Below are 11,654 nucleotides of genomic sequence, written 5' to 3' on the forward strand. Positions count from 1 at the left end.
CCAGCATCATGACCAGTGATTTTAAATCCAAATCTTGTTTTACTGGTGTGATGGGGTATCCAGGACATGCTGGTAGAGGAGAATTGGGTTCAGATGTTGCCATATTGTCTTGATTTCTGTTAGTGACGTTCCTGCGTTTGCCTTTTGCCATCTAGTTCTCACTGGTGTTAGTTGGTCTTGTCAATGCTGGACTCACCAGTGCAAGCTGCCCCTTCCCAGGTGGCCTCTGGTACACAGCTTACCTCCTGCACTGCCTGGAGACAGGGTGTTGTTGCCCAGGCTGTTCAAATCCCGAAGCAGACACCTGAAGGCTCCCGCTGGGGCTGGCTGGATTCACCAGAGCACACTGACTTCTCCCCGCTGGCCGCCCGGAAGCCCCTCTTGCCTCTTGCAGGACCTGGAGATGTGGTGTCGCCGCCCAGGCTGAACTGGATCCGGCAGCGGAGAGATCTGAGGGCTCCGCCAGAGGCCCCAGGACTGGAACATGCTCAGTGCCTTGGGAGTAAGCTGTGCTGTGCGCTCCCAGACTGCCTCTGGGTGCACACCAGGTCACCTGCACTTCCTGGAGACCGAGTGCTGTGGCCCAGGCTGTTCAGATCCCAAAGCAGGCACCTGAAGGCTCCTGCTGGGGCCCGCTGGATTCACCAGAGCACACTGACTTCTCCCCGCTGGCCACCCGGAAGCCCCTCTTGCCTCTTGCAGTACCTGGAGATGTGGCGTTGCCGTCCAGGCTGATCTGGATCCTGAAGCGGAGAGATCTCTGACATTCTTCTCATAGAATTCTTTCATTTACTTGGTTAGAGTTCTCAGACAATTTACCATTTGTATAAATGAGGGCTCCTTAATTTTTTAGTTTATTTTTTATCCAGCCACTTTAAGGTATGCCAGGAGCCATCCTCACTTAGAACTCAATGCCAAGAACTCTCCATACCAGGAGCCATCCCCACCTGGCTCTCAATGCCAGGAGACCTCGATACCAGGAGTCATTCTCACTTAGATCTCCATGCCAGGAACTATTCCTACGTAAATCTCAAAAATCCCCTCCTTTTGAAGTTCATCTGTAGATAGGTTACTATAGCAACCCCTTTCCACTTCACCGCCTCATGACCCCCCTTTTATCATGCCAACATTCCAACAGCAATAACTAGCTTTACCAGAAATTATGAGAAACTGTTTCTTAGAAATGATGCCAACCCCCTGAGACTGTTCCCCCGCTTTTACCCCCGCCCCCAAACCTTGTATGCTTCCCTTTATATTGACTTGTCTGAAAATTAAAGTTTGACAGCTTGATCAGAACTAGACAGGCTGTCCGTCCTCTCTCTCTTGTCTTGCCGCCCCATCGCCTTTCCTCTAGGTGGCTTAAAGGAACCCTGTTGACTGTCCTGCGGGTTGGGACAAAGGTATTTATCAGTTGTAGGAGTTTATGGTAAAATTTTTGGGGCCACTTATATTATACTATCATATCATCCACAGATAATGATACTTTGACTTCTTCATTTCTAATTTATATCCCCTTTATATCTTTTAATTATCTTATTGCTCTGTCTAGGGCATCAAGTACTATATTCAAATGGACAGGAACAGAGTGGTCAGCCTTGTCTTCTCACTGATTATAGTGGAATTGCTTTAAGTTTCTCTCCATTTAATTTGATTTTGGCTATTGGCTTATTTTACTTTGCTTTTATTATATTTAGCCATATGTCTTATAACCCTGATCTCTCTAAGACTTTTAACATGAAGGGGTATTGGATTTTGTCAAAGGCTTTTGCAGCATCTCTTGAGATGATTATGTTTTTGTCTTTAATTTTATTTATATGGTGGGTTACACCGATGGAGTTTTGTATATTGAACCATGTCTGCATCCCTGGGATGAAGCCTACTTTATAATGCTGGATGCTGTTTTTGATGTATTCCTGGATTTGGTTTGAGAGTATTTTATGAAGTATTTTTGCATCAATGTTTATAAGAGAAATTGGTCTGAAATTTTCATTCTTTGTTGAATCTTTGTGTTTGTGTATCAGGGTGACTGTGGCCTCATAGAATGAGCTTGGCAGTGCTGGATATTCTCCTTTGGCATGTTGTATTCCCTGGCCAGCTTCCTAAGCTCCTGCTTCTGTGCGTTGCTCAGGGTCTTTCCTTTCCCTATATCACATGAAAGAGAAAGGAAGAGAAAGTGTAGCTTATGATATTAGGTAGCTCAGAACAGATGCAATTACAATGGGTTGTGTGATATTGACCCATGGAAACATCCTACCTTCAATACCCTCCCTCATCCCCACCAGCCTCATTTTGACCAACCTAAGATCTCTAAAGTGAACAGAACACATTTAATGGAACGGAAATCCCAGCGACTATGACTGTCCACACCCTGATGAATAATATCATTTGTGGTGGTGGTGTTATCGTTATTATTATTGTCATCACCACTATTACTACTCATACTACAATTATTATATTTATTCATGCTTTCCACATCACCATAATATTTATTCCCAAAGAGGCCTGTATAGAATCCTGGTGCTTGGGATATGAGGGCTAAATGTTTGTCCATGCTGACTTTCTGCTTCACTTCTGTGTAGATTCTGGAATCTATGCCTTGGAATATTGAAAATTATTGAAATAAGCAGTGAAATCAGGATGGTCATGTTCATGAATCTGAATTCAACAACCATTTCAACACCACTCCACCTCACCATTTACCCAACCCCACTACCAGTCCCCAGTCTCCAGCTTCCAGCCCCCAGCCCCCACTCCTTGCCCCTCACAACTTTGTCAAACAAAGCAACAATGGTTGGGTTTTCTTTGTCAGCTTGACACAAGGCAAGGTCATCTGTAAAGAGACAACCTCAGTTAAGAAAATGCTGCCCTCAGATTGCTCTGTGGGAAAACTTGCAGGGAATTTTCTAGATTGACAGTTGATGTGGAAGGGCCCAGCCCACTGTAGGAAACTCAGCTGTACATTTTTCTTAGGTAGTAATTGATGGTAGAGTGCCCAGCCCATACTGGATGGTGCCACCTCAGGAAAGATGGTTCTGGGTGCTATGGGAAAGTATGATGAGCAAGAGCTGGGGAGCAAGCCAGTAAGCAGCACTACTCTATGGCCTGCATCAGCTCCTGCCTTCAGGTTCCTGCCCTGTTTGAGCTCCTTGGTAAAGAGACAGATTGGACAAACAATGGAACAGAATTGAAAACCCACAAACAACCTCCCACAAACACGTGCGCACTTGATCTTTGACAAAGAAGTCACTACCATACAGTAGAAAAAGATAAAAGCATCTTCAACAAATGGTGCTGGTCTAAGTGGCAGTCTGCATGTAGAAAAATGCAAATTGATACTTATTTCTCACCCTATACAAAGCTCAAGTCCAGGTGTATCAAGACCCTCCATATAAAACCAGATATACTGAATCCCATATGAGAGAATGTGGGAAATAGCTTCGAAGGTATTGGCATAGGAGAAAATTTCCTGAACAGAATGCCAATGACTCAACTCTAAGATCAAGAATCCCCAAATGGGACCTCATGAAACTGAAAAGTGTCTTAAAGGCAAAGGACACTATCAATAAGACAAAACAGCAACCTACAGATTGGGAAAACATCTTCACTAACCTACACCCAATAGAGAGCTAATACCCACAATATACAATGAGCACATATGTTAGCCTCCAGAAAACCAAATAACCAAATCAAAGAAATGGGGTACAAACTAAGCAGAGAATTCTTAATTGAGGAGTCTCGAATGGCTGAGAAGCAGTGACTTCTTTTTGAAAATGAACTGTGTTGTAGGAGCTTAAGCCAAATCATCTCTTCCTTCCCCATGTTGCTTTTGGTCGTGGTACTTATCATATCGATAGAAACCCTGTGATAGGGGCCACTCTCACCAGCAACTAAAATCACATTTGTATCCTTTCCACTCTCGTCCACGTTAACATTGTGAAAGAAAATGACACCATCTGTCTTCTTTACAACATAGAAGAAATTTTTGCCGGCGTCTGAAATTAAAATAAAAACAGCTTAGAAATCAGTAGAAATGTTGGAGGTTTTATTATTCATTTGCATACGGCATAACAAATCTATCGTATTTTTATTTCTTCCTTCAATTATTTGGCAAATATCCCCTCAATGGTATAAAATTGTAAATGGGAGAGACACTCTTGCCCTAAGGAAAAAAAAAACTATATCCAATTAAAAAATTTCCATAATTTCTTTATATCTCCACAAGGTATTTAAAAAGTAAAAATCATCAGGCAAATATTAAAATACCACACTGTAGCAGAGTGGTGGTGACTCACACCTTTAATCCCAGCAACCAGAAGGATCTTTGAGGCTAGCCTAAATGCAGAACTAGGACAGCCAGGGGCCAGGGCTACACAGAGAAGCTGTGTCTCAAAATAATCAAAAACAACAAATGTGGGTACATGCTTGTGTGTGTGTGTGTGTGTGTGTGTGTGTGTTTGTGTGACAAATGTATAGTTTTCCATACAATAAAACATTTAAGAAATTTGTCACACAGATTTATGGGATTGCCTTCTAAATGTCACTTACAGTTACCTTAAATAATAGGCACTGAAATGTATCTCCCTTGATCACTAGTTGAGAAAATGCCCCACAGCTGGATCTCATGGAGGCACTTCCCCAACTGAAGCTCCTTTCTCTGTGATAACTCCAGCCTGTGTCAAGTTGATACACAAAACTAGCCAGTACAATGACTTTCCCCCTTTACCCATCCCTACATCTTGCTTGCTTCCCTTTAAATTGCCTTGTGTAGAAAATAAAATTTGACAGCTTGATCATAATACTGTCTTGCTGTCCATTTCTCATGTCTCTTGTCTCTTGCCTTCTCCTAGGTGGTCTGAGGACCCTGTTGACTATCCTGCTGGTCTGGACAAGTAGAAGGATTTGCAAATATTCACCCAAATGCATGATTCAAAACTAGATTTCATGGTTCAAAATTAGATTTCAAAACAAGCCTTTAAATGAGAAATATTCACCCAACCTATGTTAAGAAATATTCTTGATCCATTTTCTTCTTGTTTTATTGTCTACTATACAAATGTGATTCTTCTTATTCTTTTTTTTTTTTTACATTTTTCTTATTTATTGCCTACTTCTCTGTGTTGAATTATTCAAGGGTTAACTCAGTTCCACTGGAACAAAACAGGGCTGACCTATAAACATTTATTTTCTTACATTGATTTTTTTGGGAGATTTCTACTTTCCACCAGAATTCTAGTGCCATTTGGGAATAAAGATAATGTTGGATAAAATGCAAAGATAGATCAACCAAGAAGAGTTATCTTTAAATATTACCCAAACTGGTAACTACCCAAAGTGGTAAATTATTTAAGACTTCATGAGCACCTATTACAGTCCTTATCATTTTTCCTCCAGACCCAGTAATAACACATTAATCCTATTTTCTGAGTATCCTTCTGGAAAATTAAGTACAGTTTTGCACAATCTCAGGTTCATTGTTTCACATTTCCAACAGTTCTATCAAAATGCACTCTTTCTTTCCTTATGTATTAAGTGAAATGAGTTTCACCCCCTCCTCTACCTGGTTACAGAAAAGATGATACAATACAATCCAGAGACTTGGAAAAATAAGAACAAATTCTGCCTCATGTCAAAACATCCATTAATTCCTATGGAACTTAAAGATTATCTTAGTCTGTTTGAAATTCAATATTGAACACATGTATGCATATGTTTCTTATGTTCATATATATTTATTCATAAATATTTTACATATGGATACATATTTTTACATATTTTCTTTCTGTATATATATATTTATTTGTAGATATATCATGCAAATATAGATGTATTTCATATTCATGTTTATATATTCCAACTTAAACGTGTATGAATATGTATACATATACATTTGCTTCCATTTCTAGTAATTTACCAATTAAGTACCTTACCTACACATATTGTCCACAGCAGAGGAGTGAAGAAAAAATGGAAAATGTAGGTACTTCAAAGTACGTAGTCAAAATGTACAAAATATTGACACAATGGATTCTGTTATTGAAATCATGGCCAAGTTTGGAACTCTTTGATGTCTAAACTTTGAGGAGAACTTAGCTAAAAGTCTGTCTCCTTTTCTTTTTTAAGTTGGATATTTTATTTATTTACATTTCAAATGTTGTCCCCTTTTCCAGTTTCTCCTCTAGATAACCCCTATCCCATTTTCCTTCTCTCTGCTTTTATGAGGGACTTCCCCAACCTACCCACCCACTCTCACCTCTCTGCCCTGGAATTCTGATACATTGAGTTATCAAACCTTCACACAACCAAGGGCCTCTCCTCCATTTGATATCCAACAAGGCTATCCTCTGCTACATATAAAGCTGGAGCCATGGGTCCTTCCATAAGTACTCCTTGGTTGGTGGTTTAGTCTATAGGAGCTCTGGGGGTGGGGGTTACTTGGCTGATACTGTTTTTCTTCTTATTGGATTGCAAATCCCTTCAGATCCTTCATTCCTTTCCCTAACTCCTCCATTGTGGACCTTGTATTCAGTCCAATGGTTGGCTGTGAGCATCCCCTTCTGTATTGTCAGGCTCTGGCAGAGCCTCTCAGGATACAGCTATATCAAGCTCCAGTAAGCAAGCACTTCTTGGCATCCACAATAGTTTCTGGGTTTTCTGTCTGTATATGGGATGGATCTCCAGATGGGGAAGTCTCTCCATGGTTTTTCCTTCAGCCTCTGCTCCACACTTTGTTCCTTTATTTCCTTTAGACAAGAACAATTCTCAGTTAAAAATGTGGAGATGAATGGGTGGCCACACCCCCCCAACCTGGGTCCTTGCTTAACCTCTGGATATGGTTAGGCAATAGAGGTTTTCTACAAGTTCCCCACTCCTTTGTTGGTCATTTCAGCTAACTGCATCCTTGTTGGGTCCTGGGATCCTCTTGACTTCCTGGCATCTGAGACTTTATGGTGACTACCCACCATTCCCCATTCCTCATTGTTACACACCTCTTTTCAAATTCTTGACACTGTGTATATCATCCCAGTCTCCTCCCATATCTGATCCTGACCCGTTTTCCATCTCCCCTCCTCTTTTCCTCCCAAGTCCCTCCTATCCTCTACCTCCCATGAATATTTTGCTTCTCCTTTTTAGAAGGAAAGAAACATCCATACTTTGGTCTTTCTTCTTGAGCTTCATATGGTCTGTGAATTGTATCTTGTGTAGTCTGAGTTTTTGGGCTAATATCCACCTATCAGTGAGTGTATACCATGTGTCTTCTATGACTGGGTTACCTCACTCAGGAAGATGTTTTCTAGTTCCATCTATTTGCCTAAACATTTCATGAAGTCATTGTTTTTAATAGTTGTGCAGTACTCCTTTGTGTAAATGAACCACATTTTCTATAACCATTTCTTTGCTGAAGGATGCCTGGGATCTTTCCAGCTTCTGGCTATTATAAACAAGGCTCCTAGGAACATAGTGGGGCATGTGACCTCACATTATATGTTGGAGTATCTTTTAGGTTTATGCCTAGGAGAGAGATAGCTGGGTCCACCTTTCTGAGGAACTGCCAGAATTATTTCCAGAGTATTCTACTAGCTTGAAATTCCACCAAAAATGGAGGAGTGTTCCTCTTTCTCCACATCCTTGCCAGCATCTGCTTTCATCTGAGTTTTTGATCTTAGCCATTCTGACTCATGTGAGGTAGAATCTCAGGTTGTTTTGATTTGCATTTCCCTGATGACTAAGGATGGCGAACATTTATTTCTTTAGGTGTTTCTCAACCATTCAATATTCCTCATTTGAGAATTATCTCTTTATCTTTGTACTCCATATTTTAATAGGGTTATTTGATTCTCTGGAGTCTAACTTCTTGAGTTCTTTGTGTATTGAATAGTAGCCCTCTATTGGATGTAGGATTGGTAAAGATCTTTTCCCAATCTATTGGTTGCTGTTTTGTCCTATTGATGGTGCCCTTTGCTTTACAGGAGCTTGGCAATTTTATGAGGTCCCATTTGTCAAATACTGATCTTAGAGCATAAGCCACTGGTGTTCTGTTCCAGAAAATTTCCCCTCTGCCTATGTGTTCAAGGCTCTTCCCACTTTCTCTTTTATTAGTTTCAGTGTATATGGTTTATGTGAAGGTTCTTAGTTCACTTGGACTTGAGTTTAGTACAAGGAGATAAGAATGGATCGATTTGCATCCTTCTACATGCTGACCACCAATAAAACAAGCACCATTTGTTGAAAAGGCTATCTTTTTTCCCCACTGGATGGTTTTAGCTCCTTTGTCTTAGATAAAGTGACCATAGGTATGTGGGTTCATTTCTGGGTCTTCAGTTCTATTCCATTTATCTACCTGCCTGTCACTGTACCAATAACATGTAGTTTTTTAAAAATCACTATTGCTCTGTAGCACAGCTTGAGGTGCAGGACACTGATTTCCCCAGGGGTTCTTTTATTGTTGAGAATAGTTTTCAATATCCTGGGTTTTTTGGTATTCCAGATGAATTTGCAAGTTGCTCTTTCTTACTCTGTGAAGAATTGTCTCCTCAGTAGCTCATCGACATTCACTTTTCAAAGAAACAACAAATGTCTATTGGTTTTTTTCTCTTCTTTGTTTTTGTATCTTTTTCTATTGGGTAAAATGTTTGAATTTATTTGTTTGCTTCTTTGTTTTGCTTCCTTTCCATTGATGTAATAATCTACCGATTCTTCTGGGCACCCAGTTTTAAGGAAAAAGCATGGGAAAATGTGACACTAGACAGTCTGAGACTGTCTTTGTGGTGAGAAATGCATCTTGCTAATTATCCCATTTACTGTTGGCAAATTTCTGTCATTCTCAGATTCAGGCTTTCTATATTGGGAAAAGTCTGATGACTAATGTATAAACTCAAATAAAATTTTAATTAAAAATTCAAAGAGAAAAGAAAATATACAACCTTTTTTTCAGGTTATAGAGAGAAAATGTTCAACTTTTCCTCATTTAATATGCTTTAAGGTTGAATTAGCATATTTAATTATATTTATTATACATCATAATAGATTCCATTGTGATAAATAATAATTGATTTTATTTCAAAGTACAGCTTTATTCAGTAGCACTTAACAGACTTTTAATAATATTATTACTATTTTAGATTTTAATGAGATTACAAATTAGCAGGATTCTTTACCAATTTTCAAACACTTAACGTTGATTAACCCTCTCATATTTCCTTCTATACCCTACAACTCCACTCCCCAACCCAGCTAAACCATTCACAGTTTAACACTGGCATTTCTTTTTTACATTATGTATTACACAATACCTATAACTCACTTACGTTCTATTTTATTTTTAAGACTTTTAAAGATAATTTATTTTAGTTTTGAAAACCTATACACACACTTTCTTCCTCCTATATATGCACATATAAATTGCCTACCAGTCAGTATTTTCATCTTCAATTGATTTCATAAATTAATAATGTGAACATTATGTATCAGTTGAGCTAATTATCATGGACATTGCCCATAGTTCTCCTGTTTTCCCATCTGGTTTTGTCACCTAGTGGGGTTGAGCTGACCTCAATCAAATCAGTTCATTTGAATTTATTCATCTTTGGAGTCTTAATATAAATTAAGAAAAAAGTATGCTTGCTTCCTTTTGAAATGATTGATAGTGTTCAGTATCAAAACGACTTGGTCTTAAATCTGCCCTTGGATGAAAACATTTTATTACTGACTCCATAAATAGCTAACTGAAAAATAGTTAATGTTGTCCTATGTAAGTTTCCTGTACCTTCATGTCTTAGGGTTTCTACTTCTGGGATGAAACACCATGACCAAATGCAACTTGGAAAGGAAAGGGTTTTGGTTTTTTTTTTTTTTTTTTTTTTTTTTTTTTTTTTTTTTTTTTTTTTTGCTTTACACTTACACATTATAGCCCAGCAGTGCCCCAAAGAGGGTGATAGAGACCTGCAAACTACCAAAAGCAAAAAGGACAGTATCAGCATCCCATGCAGTACCAATCTTTATCTGGTACCTAAAACACACAGAAGAAGGCAATAGATTTTGATGAAGTATTTGTAGTATCCAAAAAGAGGATGATAGTTTCCAATTAGGATTCAAAACAGATACCTTCCCATGCAGTACTCACAGTGGCAAGAAAAGGGAAATAGACCTCCATACAGTATTCAGAGTGTCCAGAGAAGGGAATTAAACACCCCATGTAGTATCCAAAGCATCGAAAAGCGGGAAATTCATTCCCCTGCAGTACCCACAATGGTCAGAGAAGGGTAATAGAGCTCCATGCAATACCTAAAGCAGCCATAAGAGGGCAATACCTTGCCATACAGTCCCTAGAGTGGAGCACCATGAAGTGGCCAAACCATCTTGGAAAAGGCAATAACTTCCCTTGCATGATCCAAAACATCTTGAAGAGGATGACAGAGCTCCATGTAGTGCTCTGTGCATCCCAAAGAGGGTGACAGCATTCCAAGCAATACCCAATGCATCCAGAAGAAGGACCAGAAGAGGTCTATACCTTGGTATGCAGTACCCACAATTACCAGAAGAGGTACACAAAGCATTAAGAAAAGGGAGATACCTGTCTATGCAGGACCTAAAGCATTTTGAAGAAGGCAAGAGAGCACCATGTAGTACTCAAAAGTATCGAAAAGATGGTGATAGCTTCTGATGTAGTACCTGCAAAATCTAAATAGAGGAAAATAGCTTCCCACACAATAATCAAACCAGCCGGAAGAGGGAGATAGCATCCCTTGCAGTTCTCAGAGATAGTTTCCTCTGTAGTACCTACAGTGTCCAGAAGAGAGCAATAGAGCCCTCTGTAGTACCCAAAGCACCCAGAAGAGATAGATAGACCCATGCAGTATCCTAAGCAACCTGAAAAGGGCAATAGCTTCTGATGTAGTACTCACAACATTCAGAAAGATGGAGAGAGTTTTCCTTGTCATATCCAGCAATAGCTTCTTGTTTACTACTCTCAGTGGCCATAAGAAGCAACAGAACCCTATGTACTACTCAAAGCATCCATAAGAGTGCAAGAGAGACCCTTGTAGTACCCAAAGCATACAAAACAAATCGATAGAGCCCCCATGTAGTACCAAGTGGATCCAGAAGACAGTGATACTTTCCCATGCAGAGCAAGTAACAGCTAGAAGAGGGTGATAGAGCCAAATGCAGTACCCAAAGCAATCAGAAGACGGTGCAATTGCTACAACACAGAAAACGAGTGATAGCTTTCCATGTAGTGTTCAGAGTAGCCAGAGAGGTATATAACTTTCAATACAGTATACAAAACATCAAGAAGATGGTGATAGCTTCTGATGGAGCTATCCAAAAAGAGGGCAATAGGTTCCTATGGAGTACTCAAAGTAGCCAGAAGCAGGCAATAGCTTCCTATACATTACCCAATGATTACTTCTCACTCAGTACCTGCAATGTCCAGAAGATGGTGGTGGAGCCCCATGCAGTATCCAAATGGTCAAAAAGAGGGTGGTAGTTTTTTGATGAGTACCTGCAGCATCCAATAAAGAGGGTGATAGCTTCTCATGCACTTTTCAAAGCAGCTGGAAGAGGGAGATACCTTCCTGTGAAACATTCACAATGGCCAGAAGTGGCTTTTAGAGCCAAATGTGGTATTAAAATCATTCAGAAAAGAGATAAATCCC

This window comes from Apodemus sylvaticus, chromosome X (genome assembly GCF_947179515.1).
Source record: "Apodemus sylvaticus chromosome X, mApoSyl1.1, whole genome shotgun sequence".
Lineage (NCBI taxonomy): Eukaryota > Metazoa > Chordata > Mammalia > Rodentia > Muridae > Apodemus > Apodemus sylvaticus.